Source organism: Nothoprocta perdicaria, unplaced genomic scaffold (genome assembly GCF_003342845.1).
Source record: "Nothoprocta perdicaria isolate Ctin4 unplaced genomic scaffold, notPer1 scaffold_85, whole genome shotgun sequence".
NCBI lineage: Eukaryota > Metazoa > Chordata > Aves > Tinamiformes > Tinamidae > Nothoprocta > Nothoprocta perdicaria.
This window is the reverse complement of record NW_020456143.1, coordinates 2455414-2474807: the sequence shown is the minus strand read 5'-3', so window position 1 is coordinate 2474807 and position 19394 is coordinate 2455414.

Sequence of the window (19394 nt, the reverse complement as noted above, 5' to 3'; positions counted from 1 at the left end):
CTCTTAACCACTTACARCAATAAAACCCTAGTTGGAAGCTATTGTGTGCGATCAGAGTGAAAGATAGAAGAATTTGGTGAAATACTTATTTGTCATTGCATTGAGGCTTGGAGAAAGTAGGTTTTTCTTATTATGAAGATAAAAAATAAAGAATGATTTAGTAGTTATCTTTATATAATATTGGTATTTAAAAATAAACCATACAACAATAAGGGAAGTTTTTTGGTCATCTTGTGAGTCAGCATGGCAGCTCTATTAAGTGTTTATAACAGCTGCTTCAATGTGATTCTGAAACCTTAAATTACAGTTTTTACAAGCAGCATTGCTATTTCTATTAAAGAKATATTCCTCAGCCTGAATAAGGAGACAGAACCAACATTTGCCCTCTTAATTTCATCTGCAAGATAAGAAGACACTGTAAAAACTAACCTCTTGTACAAACCTCTAAATTAGGTTGAAAAATATGCCACACTGGACATTCATTTAGCTGCTTCCTCAGCAGTTATAATTCACGAGCTAGTCTATCTTTGGAAAGGCTAATGGATGTCTTACATTCTTTTAGGACCAAAACTGCAATTTGAGGAATAAATAGTAGTGGGAGGAATCACTCTTAATGCTTCCTTCTTCTTCCCAAGGTGTTAACATACCTCTACCTAGAGGTTCAYCTAATGTCTTTATTTCTAAATTTTCTTATTTCATCTCTTCCTCTTTTATTGTGCAGCCTGCCATCCTCCTGGCATTTATCTCAAATTTATTACATAATTGAAGGGATGGTTTCCTGTTTTATAGCTGTTGTCTGTCATCCCCTTTCTTTTTTCAAAGACAGCTCAATTCCAGAATGCAGGTGTGTGGTTTCTATTCCCCTGAACTCCATTTTCACCATAAGATAAACGAGAGACACATTTAGTGGGTTTTCCAGGTAGAAAAGTTGTTGCTAAAAAGGGAAGGTAAATACTTTACCTTCGTTGCGAGGTAATAATATTAATTAATTTGTACTATTGCTAACTTCCCTATCTTATTCTAATTTATTTTCTGAACCTTTACTGTGTTGTTCAGATCTATGTTTTAGTCATTTCTTCTATGCTGTGCATAAAGAATCAAAGAATTAATTGAACAAGCAGTGTGGAATCAATGTCTTTCCTCTTTAAAGATAGCAGTTCAACAAGGTACATCCTTAAAGTGCCTCCGGAATGTCAAATTTGCTGGGTACTCTTATAGTAAAAAGACATAAGTACTACTTGGGAAATACATGCATAAGGACAGATACTTAAGCAGTTAGAGAAGATTTTCAGTTTGTCTGTAATGCATATGAGCAATGTAAGTTATTTTAGGTAAGAAGAGGTCTGTTTCTTAAATGATTAAATTTAATTTATTCTTGAGTCACTTCATACCTCTGAAGGCATAAACTGAGGCCACTCTTCTTAGCAGTGTGGTGATCTTTTAAATGCCATTATTATCTCTCTATCTGAATACACCAGGTTAACACAGTAATAGCAAATATCATTTTCAGCAGTATCATGCTACAGTGCAATTGAGAGTTTTTATCACAGAATTCTGAAATGTTTTTGCATGTGTGGTAGTATTTTACCAGTTGAATTTTGTACCTAAGCCCCCAAACACTCATATTTGTGAGATGTATTTTTTGATGTTTTAAAATTTCAGTTTTAAAATGAAATTTCTCCATTAYTGCTCTAATATTTCTAGCACATTGCAGCAATTCAGGTTTATTGCATAAATTAAGTTAAACTGTAAGGAATGAAGGCCTTTGTCATATTTTTTATTCATATCTTGCCTCATAATTTATCCAGAATGTCTGTTACTCCTGATACTCCCGATACTCCCATATACTCAAAGGAAGTTCTGAACAGGAGATGGTTTTGAGACTACACTATGGGACTACTAAAGTAAYGTAAACAAACCTAATTTACTGGCCACTTAATTTCAGAATTTCCGAAAATTTGTGTGCTTTAAATTGTTCATCGAAATGATGAAAGTTTGTTGAAGAAACTTTAAAATTTGCTGAAGAAATTTTCAAAATATGACTCTACTTTTTATTTTTAAAAAATCTCAGTTATATTCTTGAGAAATGTGGGTTGTTTTCCTTCTTGTTCTTTTTATTACTGGATTTTACATAGTAATCRAAGTATTTTAAAGGATAGTAATAGTGGATGCTAAAAACTTATCTAGGGATTGAGATATCAATTAGAGAAGGATAGATAATTGGAAACAGCTTCCTCAGTTGAGAATGAATCCTGTATCAACTCTGCAGCCCTTAAGGATTTGCTGATGAACTTATCTCTGTCTGAAGMCCTTTTTTTAATAGGCATTTTATGGCCTACTGAACTATCATGTTAATTAGCTTACAGTTTAAGGCTGAAAAAAAAGTGTATTGCTTTTGTGAACAAGAAGCAAAATAATTAGATTAAATATAAGAGAGTTTTCAAACACTGAATTATGCTAAGTATTGTCCTGGGAGAATGACGCAGGGCTTATTTTGACTACCCATAAAGAATTAAAACAGAGAACCTTACTCTTTGTGATGCTGATTATTTGTAGCTGGGGAATCTAGTTGAAAGGATATAGCTGCAATTTTATGCGATTAGCCTGCCATATCAAGTCATTGGATAATTGTAGACCTTGCAAGACACTGCTCTTTTGGTGTTGATATGCACCGGCCTTTGGGAGCACTGATTGAAGARGGATGATGAGAATAAAATAAGTTCAGATAAAATTAGAGACAACTGGGGCAAATGCATGCGGATTTTCTCATTTTAACACAAAAGGAATCTAGCTTTGGTGAAATGGAATCTGATTGTAATATGCTGAAAAGCCACTTATCACAAGTCCCTCTGGGGTACGCAACAAACATATGGAGCAAGCTCAGGGCTTAACCAGCCTGATCAAGTTCACATGACAGCTTCATTATTTTCTGTATTAGTGAGAGAATGTGAAGATCAAAAGCTTGATGCTGATTARCTGGCAAATGTGCAGTGTTGCTGTACAGAGCATGCATTCTTGTATAACTACTTGGTTGTATTTGCAAATCAATTTTTTTCATTCTTGTTGAGGAAGGTCTGTAGTATCACTTCACAAGAATGAAAGGCCTCAGTTTAATTGCTGCTCATATGGCTCTGAGCTCTGCTCATCACTCCTGACTCCCACCAGGCATAGAGGGACTATGCCGCTGCAGTCTGGGTTTTTTTTTGAGATTATACCAATTTAGTGGACAGATATTAGCTCCATCTGCGCCATTTATCCTCTAATGGAACAATGCAAAGGTCATCAGAAGGGATGATTAATTTGATCTCCTGAATACAGGTTACATTAAAGCTTATGGATATTATTTCATGCATACAGCTCTAGTTCAAGCAAGTTGAAACTTGGATTGCTATTTACAACCTAAACGCTACAGTTATTTATGCTACACTATAAAAAGCAATAGTAATTCCCCCCATAGTTCAAGAGATTTTGTTTGACTAARTGTTTTTAAGAATTTAAGTTCAAGTTCTTATATTTTGTTCACTTGTGCAACATACCATGAATTATCCAAAGTCAATCCGTGAGCATGAATCTAAATCAAAGTCATCACACAAAMTGTTCAATGTTAAAGAAAAAAAAGTTAAATTCTTATGATAATCGGGAACTTGATCTTTCTATTATTTATTTTTCTGGATCAATGCAACCGAGATAAGATTCTGCTAAAAACTGATTTCATAACAAGGTGTCATAATATTATTCTACTCAAAGAAGCAAATCATTTGAATATTAAAGAACTGTGATATATTAGCACAATCATTTATCATGGTAAATTTCACTGTACAGAGAGTCCTTCAGAGGCTGTGTTAAATTCAAATGAACAGTAATCAAAAGTTTTATCATTTCTCCTCTGTAGAAAACTCAAGTTTTTATTCATATTTGAATTCTCACATAGTGTCTCCTGCAATTTTCATTGTCAYTTTGGTTATGGAAAGTTAGTTGCTAATGTAATATATTATGTTTAGTGCTTTAATATGAAAATATTCTTCGTAAGTACAACCTTTTCATACATACATTGTAGAAAGATCATTCTTTAAATTGAAGTGGATAATTAGCTGCTGGAGTGCAGAAAGCAATTCAGCGTGTTTTCACTGAACTGAACATTGGAGATGACTGTAAAGCAAGACATTTATTTTTATTTTTATTTTTATTTTTATTTTTATTTTTATTTTTATTTTTATTTTTATTTTTATTTTTATTTTTATTTTTATTTTTTTATTTACAGACAAGCACACACTTTCAACCACACATTACTGTGAAAAAAGGAAGCTACATCTGGAGCTGCCTGCAGCCTTGAGAAAGTTGCCTATCATAGATAATGGTCACAGATATTCCTTTTTTCTTTCAGTGAAGGGATCAACAACCTTTATAAAAGCAAGTTCTTTGGTAAAAGCAGGATCTTACGAAAGCAAAATCTAGCTGGCAAATCTGACACTAGCTGCAGTCTGCAATCATCTGAGAAACAGTGTTAACTAAAATACGTGGCAGTTATAATCCAAATTTATCCCTACAGACAAGATTCTAAATTGTTCATAGCCACAAGCTGGGAAACTACAAAGTGAAAACATCACTCCGTATGATAAAAAAATGCTTATAAATGARAATGTAGTGAGAACTTTAGCTGTAGAAAGGTTAAATAAATAAATCATATATTTCATTTTACCAGTCATTTTCTAGAGTTGTTAATAATATCTCAATAAGTTAATAGCAGAAAATAAATTCAATTGATATGCAGAGAAGTTTTACAGTTAGTTGYAAGTATGTTTTTTAGTCAAAGGACAAAGAAGAAGCCTGGTGTTTCTTATGAGCTATTTTAAAACACTTAAAATTTAGCCTCTAACTCCAAAGTAACATTTCTTAATTCTATATCTTGCAAAGCTGAACCACCATTCATTACTTCATTGTGATTGCTTTTTATGTTGTGCAGTAAACTGGCATTGCCAGTATCTTAAATTCATTACAGATATAAATTTACAGAAATAAATCTTTTCATGTCAACATAGATTAAATCTAAATATAAAGACAATATAAATAGTAATTAATAAGTTAACATATAAAATATAAAAAAGAGRGTAAATTTCATTTCAGTTTCACACTATGCCCATGACTGAAAGGCATCTTGGTAGTGACAGAAGAGATGTTTAACATATGACATATTTTCACATGCCAGCTTTAACTCAACATCCCTGGAGATCCTGGAACAGAGCCCTGAGAAAGAAACTAGGACTTATGTGAATCCTGAGAAACTTCTCCAAACAGAGTAKGTAACTATGATCTCCTAGAGTCAGTAATGACAACATGGAGACATTTAACATTGTTAGTAGTCTTTAATATCTTTTATAATTTAGTAAAAGGAAATTAATTCCAGGGTAAGATAAAGAATATTGTATTTGTTGAGTCCTTATTGTCACAATGAATTAGATAGTGTCACAAAAGACATTTGTGTTTTTTCTACTTCCCAATGAATTTCTTCTCTACATCTTTTAGAGATCTTTAACAAAGCATCGCCATGCAGAAAAAAAAAAAAAAAAAAAAAAAGACTTTTCTATGTCTGATTTCTGAAAGCAGCATGAAGGCGGTGATGGTTTCATGCTTTCATTTTCTATTACAGTTGTAATATATATGCTATCTTCATAATAGACACTTTTGCTGTGGATGTTTCATTCCTGATGATCAGAATCATGATAYAGAAACAGATGCATTTCAGTAGCCTGATGATGGTAAATATCACCCAATTCTGTTGTACATGCTACAGAATCAATGGCTTGTACAATGACAGTGGTAATATTTTTATCTCCCTTATTCCTTTATCCAACCTTTCTGCTGAATATATTTGGTTTGCAATTCATGCATTAAATTTGGCCTCTCAAGCTTGATAGATCTGGATGAATACAACTCCAAGGGGAGTTTCTATCCACTTTAAATCATAAATATGTTGAGAAAGAGGAAAAATGTGACAAATTTGGAGCAGACATGAGTTATGACACAATTGTCCTCATAAAATCAACTCTTCTGGAGTATGTTTTGTTTTATTAGTTCAGTGTAAACACAGCACTACTCAACTCTAATCTGGAATACATTTTGCTGTGTTTGAATTTTCTTGCTATTTTGACCATCCAATAAGGAAAAAAAAAAAAAAAAAAAAAAAAGCCTTTAACAGTATGGCAGTTGAAATATATGATTGAAACATATATAGTTATTTTCAGCATGCCTTCCAGCATAGCCATACCATGGATGCTATAATATATAGTATATAGTATATAGTATATAGTATATAGTATATAGTATATAGTATAATGTAGATTACAGCTGAGACTGAACCAATTTGGGAAGCAACTCTATGAATTTACTTATACTTTACATATACTGCTGTCATAACTGTGTTTTTTACCTCAACTTGCTAGATTAAACCTGTCTCAAATGTGCTAGATACAGTGATTTCATGTTCCGCAGCCACATTGTTAAGATCTGCCCCAATCACTCCCCCTAACCACAAACTGCACTATAYGCTAGTCAAGAAAATATGGAAGAAAAAGAACCAGATTCTCTTTTACTCTCTGCCCACACAGAAACGCACCACATCTACTAGTATTTGTCAGCTTTTATCATATTTCATATGGAAAATAGAGAGATTGTAGTTGCTTTCACTGCAGGTAGTATGGCATACAGGGAACATACACCACTGTATGGCTAGGCTTTATTATATGGATGAGCAAAAGTTATAGGGCTGGTCCACAAACAGTTTAGCTAAATATTTAACATAGTTTCCATTGCCAAAGTATGTGAGGAGCACCAGAAGRTGAGGTTGTCTCAAAATCCATGGAATTTGGAGAAGTATTATTGACCTAAAATTACATGCCAGAATACAAAAACGTATCTCATGAATGCCAGTCTTTTTTTCCTGTCTTTTTCTGTCTTACAGCCAGGTCATTTCTCCTTCCATTTTCCCCAAAGCACAAAAGAATGCACCCAAAAGTAAAAAGAGAGACTCTCAGTCCTCTGCATAAAACATCCTATCATGTCTAAAATTATGCATTTAAACTCACAAATATGAATTATAGCTGACATTTTTATACATATAGTAAAGATAAGATGCTTATGATCATTATTTCTGCTATGAATAAAGACTCACGAACCTTGCAAGCAAGGGAAAGAACCACTCAGACTCTACATTTTATTTTTCTCTTAGGGATGCTGTAATCATTTTTGCTTTTCTGCGTTTTATTGCTTTGAAAACTAAAAACCTTCAAAGATTTCCCTCTAAACTTATTCTTTCTTTTTATTCCGTTTATTTGCCCTGCTGCTCACATCATTCTGTTAATTAACCTTCAGCAACCTTTTCCAAATCTCTTTTCTTATATTTAAGTATGGAATAAATGAAGCATCCACAGACAACTAGGGATGAGTTGACTGAAACAAAACCCTTGAAATTATTTTCATTAAGGAATTTCAGGCTGGCATATTCAAGTGAACCTGCAGAGATTTAACGTACGTTTTTATTATCAGTAATTTCAACTTTGTTATGTGGATATAGTGTATTTTCTTGCTATAGCAGCTGTTGTTTACACCTGAAAATAGTATAAAAATCTAGTATCTCATCAACATTTCCCTCCCATTACTTTCTCGATTTTTCTTTTGATGAAACAGACCTTTAGAAATTAACTCAGCTGGTGCCCATTTGACCCCAATTTTTGAATGCATTCCTCAGGTCAAGTACTTCTGTGTGTGAGAACAGTCATTCTTTCTGCCTGCAGGCAATCAGAATATCCATGCATTTAACTTACCATCAACACATTTTTTAACCACAGATATTTTTTCACAATTTTCACCCAAACAAACAAATCTCATGATAAGGTTAAAGCTATTAAAGACTATTCCTGTTCATTTATTGGAGTCTGCTTACCTATAATAAATATGTTACTGAACAATAAAATATAAGTAAAAATCTATTACTTTTTAGTTATTTTAGCTAGCTTGAAGGAGGGTATTTCCATAAAATGAAATAGAAGGTTGTTTTGCTCTAGGAAATCCAATCTAGAAATATTTTTAAACATATATATAAGAATTAGACTGTTTTTTCATATATCTGTACATGACTKATTTTCTCTCTCTGTCTCCCTTTGTCTTATCAGTTCCTTCCATTGCTGAGAATTTTGCTTCCTCAAGCTAAATGCCAACATATGGTTGCATTCTGTAACATGAACTCATAACTAAATCTGTGAAGTCCATTCTTTAGTCTCCACCTTTGGGACATCAGTAGGTGGTAATCTTTGCAACCTGGATGTGATATCACCATTGTGGCATTTTCATTGACACAGCCCTTCTACAAAGACCCCTTGCCCCCAGTATAATTCCTGAAAAATTACAAAACATTAAATCTCTTGTCACTCAAGGCTGTAACTTAGTGGATGTGTTGGATATGCAGTGGGGGTAAAAAGTGCCCCCAAGGATTAAATTTGGCACTTCCCTGCTTGGCAATAAAGTCTCTGAATGGGTGGTCCCTCCAAATCACCTTTCAATAACAGGTTCATGGGCAACAAGACAGCAACTATGGAGACTATTAGAAAGCCTTAATTTAATAAGCCCAATGTTTTATGAGTTTTAAAATGCCAACTATATTATTCTTATGTTATGTCACATTGACAAGGGAAAAAGATTGTCTTTGATGAGAAAATAGTTTCTTATTTATTCTCATAAAATAACTTATAAAAGATTCCTTCCTGGGTGGTTTGCCTTGTTTTAATTTAACTTTCTAGTGATTGTTCRTTTTGTCCCTTCTTTCCTCCTTGTGATGATTTAGCTTTGGTAAAACTCAGAAAATGTGTTTCATATTTCTTATTTGCCAGGCGAGAATTTCAAGGTTGAAGGAAAGCAGTGGTTTTGGTTAACATCTCCTATGAAAGCTATATATCCAGAGTACTTGTCCTGGAAAAAGCATCCCAAAGAAATATGTTCAGCTGTAGAATGACTGAAGAGTTCAGTGATGTGATAAATGGGTTACCTTATCTGAGTAGTGAATAATGTCAACTTGTATATGGCAGCTATGGTATTCAGGCAAATTGTTGTCACATTTAAGTAAAGAAGAAGTTCTCATGGCATATAAGGCTGAAAATACTACAAGTCTTACAAAACACTCTCTCCTGGATAATGTTCACTACCTGGAAATGATCATATGTAACAATTAGTTTATATAGGTTTACTTTGAATGAAAATTCATAAAAGAACTTAAATAACTTTAATAAATATCTCTGTTAAAATAAAATAAAATAAAATAAAATAAAATAAAATAAAATAAAATAAAATAAAATAAAATAAAATAAAATAAAATAATAAAATGCAAGCAAGCAAGAATAATGGTGATGATCAGTGACCTTTAATGTGACAATTAACAGAAAAATAAGACAACACATACTCTGTTCATCACATCATTAGGAAATGATATTATGGAAAATATCTTTTGTTGAAATGATATTGTTGAGAATATCTCAACACTTTTGAACAATCTCCAAAGATTTTTTAGAAAAATAGTTAATGTAATTACTGTCCAATTATTCAAGATGAACAACAGCTTTGCTTGAGTGAATCAAGGATTATTAAAAATGACTAAATTTCTTTTACACATGGCTGGTAAATTTTATTGACAGCTTAACAAACCTATCCTTTCACTTTAAAATTTGTTTTCAGTGTATGTTATTTAAAATATACATAAGTGTGAAATAAATCACCACATCAAATGGAAGATATGGAGAATGCAGAATAGAAATCCCAGCTTAAGTCAAATAATCASAGCATCTGATAACTAAATAACTATATCATGCTTGGATTAACTTTGACTATAGTGTTAGTATTTTGATGCTTTTTTTATAAACATAAAGAAGAGATGACTGTTCACCTCAAAAGACATAAAATAACCTACTGAGCTACTTTAACTATAACTTGTTTGTATTGCTTTCTGATGTTGAAGGGTATTCTTTCTCATATTTGTGGTTTATATTAAAGATCATACAGTAAAAAAAAAAAAAAAAAAAAAAAGTATTTCTGGCTTCTGTTGCTTATTGGCCAGTCAGTTTGAAATAGTACTTGGAAGATATTAATTCCCTGGAGGTATCATGATCATTTTTCATGGACAACCACTGTTTGGCCTCTGTGGAGTCTCTTTGATTTCAGCCTATCAGCTAAGGTACCTTTTCAAAGAGGTATGTATCAGTGAATTTTTTCTTCTGGCTTTTCACCTACTAATTGCAAGCAGGGATCTAGTTCTCCTTTTTCAAACAAAGCCACAATTTTAAAATTTTCCCTGAGTTTAACTGTGGTTGTAGAGGCATATAGTGCATAAATTGTGATCATGATAATGTGAAGCTTTCATCTTAGCTTGAAATAGCATCTGTCTGTTGCAACATCTTTGAAATCTTGATTGATAAAGGATTTAGACCTGTTTTTAATTACTGTCTAATGTACTTGGCAAAGGTTAATATTTTGCACCAGGAGAAAGATCAGGCTGTAATTCCTGGAGTTAATGCAGTAAAGGCAGAAACTCCAGAATTTTGCTTAGCTATGACTTTCAATATTAGAGAAAATATACATTTCAAAATGAAGAGTTTTATTATTTATTTGAGTAATATAGAAAGTTTAAAGGGCTTGTTAATTTTAAAAACAGAATATTGGTTCTACAATGACATGTTGTTTGTTCAGTAAACCAGGTTCTTAAAACAAAAGGAACCCAGAGATTCGTAAATATAACTTTTTTTTTTTTTTTTCTGCTCACTGTTTCAAATTTGTTAATGACTCATCAGTCCTAWTGTCAACAGAGTCTGTACAGCCCTGCATTTATCCCCATTTTTCTGATAAACTGAGTTTGGACAGATTCCACAATACACTAGAACCAATGAAGTTTGAAAATTCTATGCTGTTACTTCAAATGCTACTAATTGTAGGAACTATACTATTAAATTATTGCTCCCATAATGATGTCGTATTTCAGGGTATGAACAAGAATTGCAAGTTTAGATACCTTTTTAGATGAACTTTCAGTGTATCTTGAAGATTGTGTCTTGAATATATTTTCTCGCCAGATGGTATCAAATAACAATATATGTCCCTGATATATATATACTGAATGAAAATAATATTTTAAGAAATAAAAAAATCAAAGTTTCCTAAAGAGAAAATGAGTTTTCAGATTGTCATAAAGTCATAAACTGAGTTCATCATATACGCAAATGTAGAGAGGAATAATGTTAAGTTTATAAGAAAAACATCTTGCACTTCTAAATTGTTTCTTAAAAAGTGTCAACTTAAGTGTATTGTTAAAATGAGTCATTTCTTGAAACCTTGATAGCTTTCTATCTTTATCATTAAATAATATCTTTATGTATTCAAAGTTATCATCCTAAAACTATGCCTATCAAATCCCATTTCCTGTTGCTCAAAAGAAAATAAATGCAAGCTAAAAGAAAGTACAAAACCAGTATGTCTTTCCAGTTTTAACAGAAAGTAAAAACTTATGCGATATAAAATCTGAAGTGTCTTTTTTTCTGTAAAGATAATTTCTCCTGGTTTGAATAGAGGAATTTTGCGGGTTCAGTTTGATCAATGTTGAATTGCCATTAAATTCCTTCTGTAACTAAAGAATTGTTACAATATGGAGTGCCCGGTAGAATACAGTATTCCCAGCTTAGAGGAAAATATGATGTCTTTACCAAGCCTTCAAACAGACTTGTGCAAATCAATGTGGTTCACCAGAGTCTATAGACTATTTTATTTTTAGATGTTGGCATTATAAATCTATTGGATAAATATACACATATATTGTGTATATGTATATTTTTTGTGAGCCTATATATTAGGGTTTTTTTGTGAACTTTGAAAATGATAATGCAAAAAATATCTAATTTCTTRAGATGCTTTCACAAACAAAAGAAAGAGGTTTGCCCATCCTGGAAATTAGCCAGTCTTTTTGTTTTTGAGCTTTGAGGCTGATAAAGACTTCCAAACTTAATTTATTTTATTCTTTGGCACAGGCTTCCAGAGTGACAGCCTCACACACTTCAGTGATCTTACTCATTTATATTTTGATCTTTAATCTTCTTGGGGCAAGATCATGCAGAACACATCCATAAAATGCATATATATTTTATTTACTTAAAATGTGGTATGTATTTTTTATGCATTTACTGAAGATGTCTTCATCTGGCTGAGAGTTTATTTGAAAGCTGTTGTAACTACTGTATTAATAAATACTACTACTTAGAGATCATGGCAATATGTTTTGCATTTTCATTCTCCATTTTTTTTTATTATTCAGACATGTAATGAAAACAGTACATAGGGCTAGCTTTTAAGCATTTATTTTTAACTACTGTTTATGTTTCCGAATTCATTCCTGCTGTAAGGTGTGCCTGGGAAGCAAATGAATATGGATGATCTTGAGCCTATGTTCCTATACTTTCATATAATTTCTGCAAAAGACTTTGGTTTGATCTATTCCCTGCTCATGAACTGCATCATATGCTAACTTTGAAAGAGGATTAAAATATGAAAATACAATTAATATAAATATAAAATATAATTAATATAAATATATAATAAGCTTTTCTCTTCTCTAACTTTAAATTCTTTATGATGGGATTATGAAAGAAGCCAAAAGATAAAGAAGATGAGCTTCTAGACCCTAAGAATAGCTGTTTTTTCATACAGTTGTTTCATAGAACAAAGAAGTAGGAGTCAAATCACTTCATATATAAGTGATAGTATATATACATAGTATAGTATAGTATAGTATATAGTATAGTATATATACCTAGATAGTATATATACATAGCATGTATATATTTATGTGTGTCACTTCAGGAGAAGGAAAAGATCTCTCAAATTCCAAGGGAGCTTGCAGAACTCTATAATCCCTACATGCTATGGATGTGTCCTATGCTCAAAAATACCTTTTTCAAAAGTCTAGCAGATCATCACCAGGAAATTCTCTCTATTTCAGAAATAAACCTATTGTGTTGCAACTAAAGGAACAAGAGTTCTCTGCCCATGAGCCTTTAGAGCACATAACTTTTTCATATGTAGTGTGTTCATAAAGTACTGAAGACTGGGAAAGAAACGCCTAATTAGAACAAAATCAAAACCCAGGGAATTAGGAACAAAACTTCATCAGCTTTCACTTTACCTTTCAGACTTCTATTCCAAAGATACATTTGAAGATTCCCCTCTGTACTGCCTCTTAAATGTTGAAACATTTTCCATGAAACATTATTCATTAGTCCAGGTTCCCCAAAGGTTAGCTCCTGCCATTCGAAATGTATTCTGCTATTGTGAAGAAAAATGATCGTTCAGATTGTGTGGTCTTTTGTAATCRCTGCTATGAGGCCAATAAACCTGAAATAAGCAGTTTTCAAAAATGTACTGTAAAACACTCCCCAAAGTCATTGGTGCCAGTTGAAAAGTCATTTTTTAGTCTTTTACAGATAAACTAAAGCACTTAAGGAATGCAAAATTTAGTTTGTTCATTTTGTGCTAAGCTTGGCTCTGATTACAAATATTTTAATAATGGTCTAAGTAATATAAGGATATTTGACACTTAAACTTCCATAATAGAGCTGTTACAGGGATGGACCTGTTTTTGTTTATTTAGTTACAGGAAAAYAGTATAAAAATAAGCAGTGGATATTCTAACAATAAGCAAAATATGCACATAGTATCATCATTTCTTCAGTATATTAKGGAAGCAGAATCACTCCGCCACTCTAATAGGCTTGCACAACTTTTAAAAAGCAGTGTTTAGATATACGAAAGTCTGCTTGTGTCATGATGTCTTGCAATGTGGTCTAATTACAGCTTGCATAAACAAAACTATGGCTAATCCACATGAAATGKCCAAGAGTTTATAGGCTTTGGCTTCAGTTTTACATTCTGAATGTGTAGGAGCTTTCAACAAAGTTTAGTCCTGCTTCAATTCCCTATAATTATCTTATGCCTCAGTATATACAGTGACCAACATTCTGCAGTAAAATAGCTTCTGCTGGAGGACCCCACATTTGTAGCATGTTCTGCCTTTTATGGACACATCAGCAAAAATTTTTATGTGGCTCATGAGGAGAAATCAGAGTAGGGAGCTCCTATATTGCTTTTCCTTCTCTCTGTTTTTCTGGGACAACTTTAACTATGACAAATCAACACTTCTTTAATGTTGTTAATGTCCCTGGAGAGGTCGGCTTTGTGTACAAGTATAGTTTATTAATATTGTCGGATAAACTCTTAATCATGAGTAGTGATGAATAAGGGATTTGAAACTGTTTCCCTGCCTTTTGAGACTGCTGTGATTTTTGTGATTTATATTTCTGTGTTACTTTTTATATTTATCTAGAAGCTTTGAAAAGCCAGGTATGCAACAGAATGCTGAGAAAAGACAAAAGCAAGCATTTGGATCACTTTATCATTGTGTGTTACTAAATAACAGATCCAACTGTACAGTCTTTTATATGCTTCTAAATTATACTAAATTATACTATTCTAAAGAATAACATTTTGACATTAAAGACACCTTATTCCTTAAATTACACTAAAAAGACAAATAGAGAACTGTATCTAAAGATCTGCCATCCTTCAGTAATTCCCATCATCTCAGTCACCAATAGCTTATTTCTATAAACAGAAAGTATCTGAAAATATTATGTAGTAGTAACTAACAAATGTGAATTTTATTTTACTTTCTACTTTCCAAGTAGATAGAATTCTCTCAAGTCATACATAGATATAGAGAGCTACATAAAAATGTCCATCCTATAGCTATGTTGTCATAAAGAAATGTGCTTCACACAACACCAAATTTAATGAGTTTAGTACTTTTAATGACACCACTCCAAATTACCTTTTGTAGGCAGCTGTTACGAGAAAGGCAGCTGTAAGAAAATCGCTGGGTGATATTTTTTTCTTTCTGTTTGTTGTTTCGATTTTTTTTATCTTTGTATCACATCTTCTGAATGACTGCTTCTCCTACTGTTGATAAACAACAGATTTACTTAACTTATAGCTTGCGATTTCTTCGAAATTCTTTTCAGTTAATGTAATTCTTATTTGCTATAACATCAACAGGTGCAATTTTATATGTGTATTTTTTTCTCAGTTCTATTCTTTTACGGTTTCCATATTTCTGTATCTTTTCTCGTAACAAGGCTTTCTTATCACTGGATCTTGGTTTTAGTTTAATAACTATATGACTGAATAGCCTGAAGAAGATTTACATGCTGTGTTACCTAACTTCAGAAGAAGTTATAAGTAGATAAAAGTAAGAGAAAAAAAAATCAAATAATCCTTACTGAAAAAACCCAAACATAACCAAAAAAAAAAAAAAGGAAAAAAGAAAAGAAGAGAAAGAAAGAAAAGGAAAATACCTTATGTTCTAAATAGCGACACAGATGATTATGAGGTATTTGTAGAAGGAAATACTCTGTAGAAGGATTCTGTGAGGTTATTGAACCTAAGAACAGAGTTGGAATTAAAAGCAAAACAAACACATTTTAGTGAAAGCAAGTTTTATGGAGTAAAATACATTATCTACAAGTTTTATAATTTTCAGATTGTGTAAGATAGAAGATCTGGATTATTAAAAAGAGAATAAAATTTTAGAGCATTTATATCAATTCAAAAACTGGACAGAGAAAGAATATTTTATGGTGAAATGGTGTATTGAAATAATATTAAATAATAAAAATACAATCATTTCTAAATTTAATATGGTTATTTTTTAATGTCTTTTTTAATGCTAACTTGAAGGAATGGTCTAGAATGGTCTAAGTCCCACTGCAGACTGAGTATTAGCTCAGACTGCTTTGAAAATCTACAGATTACATTCTGAGCAGAAAAATAGGTCGTAATTCTCTAATTATACAGGAACATAGCTTCCTTTAACATGCAATGGGAGTCCTAATTTATTTTAGCAATTTAAAAATTATGTTCTGATAGCACCTTGGGACTCTCTTATGGTCAACTATGGAGCCAAAAAGTTTTCCAGTCCTCATTCTGCTGTATTCTCATTAGTGTTCACAATTGATTCTGGTCATAGTTTACAGAAGAGAGGAGCTGAGATAGTACTCTATTAAGGAAAATAATTAACTTTTTTTTTTTTTTTTCTGTGTCACGCATATGTCTTTAAAATGCATGAAGTGATGCTTTCAGCCACATGTAACCCCTTCACTTCTCATGACCTCTATACAGCTTTGAATAGAAAACAGTACTTTGTTGATTTAACGACTGTGAGGAGGAGATGGAAAAAAAAGAACTACTGTAAACATAACTCAAAATTCATGACAAACTGTGTAGTTTAATGGTTCTGTGGTTTCAGCAGATGATGATCTGTTTGGCAAACAGCTTCATCAGAAGAATGTTGCCGTTCACTACATCAGACTTCAATTTATTCCTATTTTCAAATGTTGCATGAATTATACATAAGCTGACCTGCCCAAAGGCAGGTGCCACTCTACCAGAAAGCAAAACTGGAGCAATTCATGAGAACATATTCATAAAGTAATTTCATTTGAGAAGTATTTGAGTAATACTATGGACTYGAAAACATGAGAAGTTTCTCTCAATCAATCAACAATTTCTGAAATCTCAAGGGAATTACCTTGTAAAACTTTTGTGTCATGACTGTTGAACTCAATGCTTATTATTATTTTTTTCTGTTATTTGAATTTCAGATCTGAAGGAGTTCAAGACCTGAACTGGCTGCCATTAAAGGCAATGGGAATCTTTTGTTGGCTCTGACTGTAGAACAGTTTAGGTTCGTAGAGTTCATGAAAGATTGCAGGCTGACTGTGATGGACAACAAAGTGTTTATTTWAAGCACAATTTAGCCACAGAAGGAATTATACCTTCTTCACTTGCCTAGCCAGTGAAGTGTTGTAAGCAAGAAGATGATTTTCCCAGGTTAGGATCTTCCTAGCACTCTTGGTTGCTACCTCCTCTGGTTTCCTCAGTTGAAGGAAACAGGACCATATACTAGATGAAAAGTTAAAAATAGTGATCTGCTTGGGCAGTGGGACTCTGTGGAAGCACAGGAATAATATAGCAAACTATTTGACCCGAGAGAATAAATTTTAACAAAATTGTTATGATAATACAAGAAAACATCTGACTCCGTCTTGCCAYTGCCACTGTGGGTGTTGATTCCAATCATCTGTGAGAGAATTGGCTGTGCTTCTTCATATCTGCATCACCACCATCATAAGGTCCATCATGCTTATTTTGAAGAATTATAGAATTATCAGATGGCCGAACTGCAAGAGGAAACTTCTAGTTTCTGATGCTGTTATTTTCTCAGTTAATAATGTTTTAAGGATTTATATTGATGATTAAAATGTTTACTGCACATTCTTTTTTGATTGTTTTCAGCATGAATGATGCTGTATTCTCTTCATTTTAGAAGTCTTTTAAGAGCTATCACTTAGACTGTCAGACTGAGCCACATCTTGGACTCTCTGTGGATGTAAAACTCTATAGGAGTTTTGGAAATTCAAWCTCTAAGCAAAAGCATTTATATAAAGTATAAAAAACAAGATATGCAAGCTAGAGGATATATTTCCAGTGTAATTTTGCTCCGTGATGTGAATAAGATTCAGCTGAGGAAATTTGATTTATTAGATTGAGTCATTTGGGCTAATTACATATATTAAAAGCCTTCAGATTAAGTACAATGTCCAAATCCTCTTGAAAAAATATCACACATGGGCACTCTAGAGTCTGCTGAGACTGAGCCAGTCTACAAAAGAGAGAAGTAAAATTTTCCTTGATAGATGTCCAAATTAGAACCATACACCCCTCTGTATTGCAGACATTAGAAAGAAACATTAAATACATTTTTCGACCATCTCTCCTCCTACAGCAGGAAAAAAATCCTTAGGGTTCATATATGTCAGTATCTGTCTCCTCATTATTACAAAAGCGTAGGCACAAAGTAGCTATCTTTTCTAGGAGGAAGGCCTATACTTGCCTGAATTATCCCACTGGCTTCCTTGTGTTATTTGTACGAGAGTGGACATGAATGATCAAAGCCAGGCATTATTAACTTGCTCTGAGTAATTTACRTCCTTTGAAACAAGATGCTGTGCTTCGAATAGATTTCTCAGTAGCAAGAAATGGCTTTTCTAAGAGTGCATAGCACAGGATAGGAAGAAAAGTTATCTTTCTCAATTTAATATTAAAATCTTCTTAATTTCTGCAAGTACAAGAAAGATAACACATTTAAGCCTCAAATGCTGATGACTGGAACAGAAGTTCTAAGTTAAGTTTAAATTACTGAACATAAACTGGGAGAGTAAACCTACATACAGATGTCATTTTAAAGGCATCCRTATTTTCTAAGCTTCGGGAGGTACCAGTATATTTCAGCTAACTCATACTGCATAGCGACCTGCAATGCAGCTCTAGCATTACCTATTAGACTTCCATATTGAAAGATTTATTGTACATTAGTCTATTGATCTGAACCTAGGAAGAGAATGCATGCGCTCTGCATGCTTGAACTAACAAAAGTCCTAACCTGGGATGAACTACTGTGATGTACACTATGTTACCTATGTATTTTTATTTGATGCCACCAACAGCTAAATACAGGCTGATGTTATTTCATCACTGGAAGATGTATAAGGTTACATCCATACACCTACACATGGGTAGAAAGGGTTCAGGCATGTACTAATAAAGCCTCTCCGTGCCCCCAGATATATGATCAGATTCTTAGCCATGACGGTTGTATCCCATGTCACTATCAATTTATAACTTGTGTGACTACAATAGACCCAGCCTTTTCTATTTTAAAGCAGTTGTAAATTTATTTCCACACATTTCTACAAAGCATCTGTTACTTTCAGTTGTTTTTCTTGATGAATCTGACAACAAATGGGCTATGAAAAACTTCATTTGAAGAGAACATCCCTTATCTARCGTTTTAGCACATTGCTTCCTTTCCACTATCATGGAAGCTCTTCTTTAGGTGCCCATCTTCACTCCTTTAGAAACAAAACCAAAACTCTCTGATATGAAAAACTCTAATGGTATTCAGCTCCATTAAGAACCCCAATTAAGAGGCCAAGGACTCTACTCTAAAGGTCTAAAGACTCTAAAGGTCTAAAGACTCTAAAGGTCTTTAGAAATCCACTGGGAGTAATTTTGTTTTCTTGAACGAACTGCTCTAAATTGCCTGCCGGCAATCCTGACCTATTATCATACCAGCAGATAATGTCATAACACAGATCCATCATAATTTACTCCTTCCTTCCTTCCTTCCTTCCTTCCTTCCTTCCTTCCTTCCTTCCTTCCTTCCTTCCTTCCTTCCTTCCTTCCTTCCTTCCTTCCTT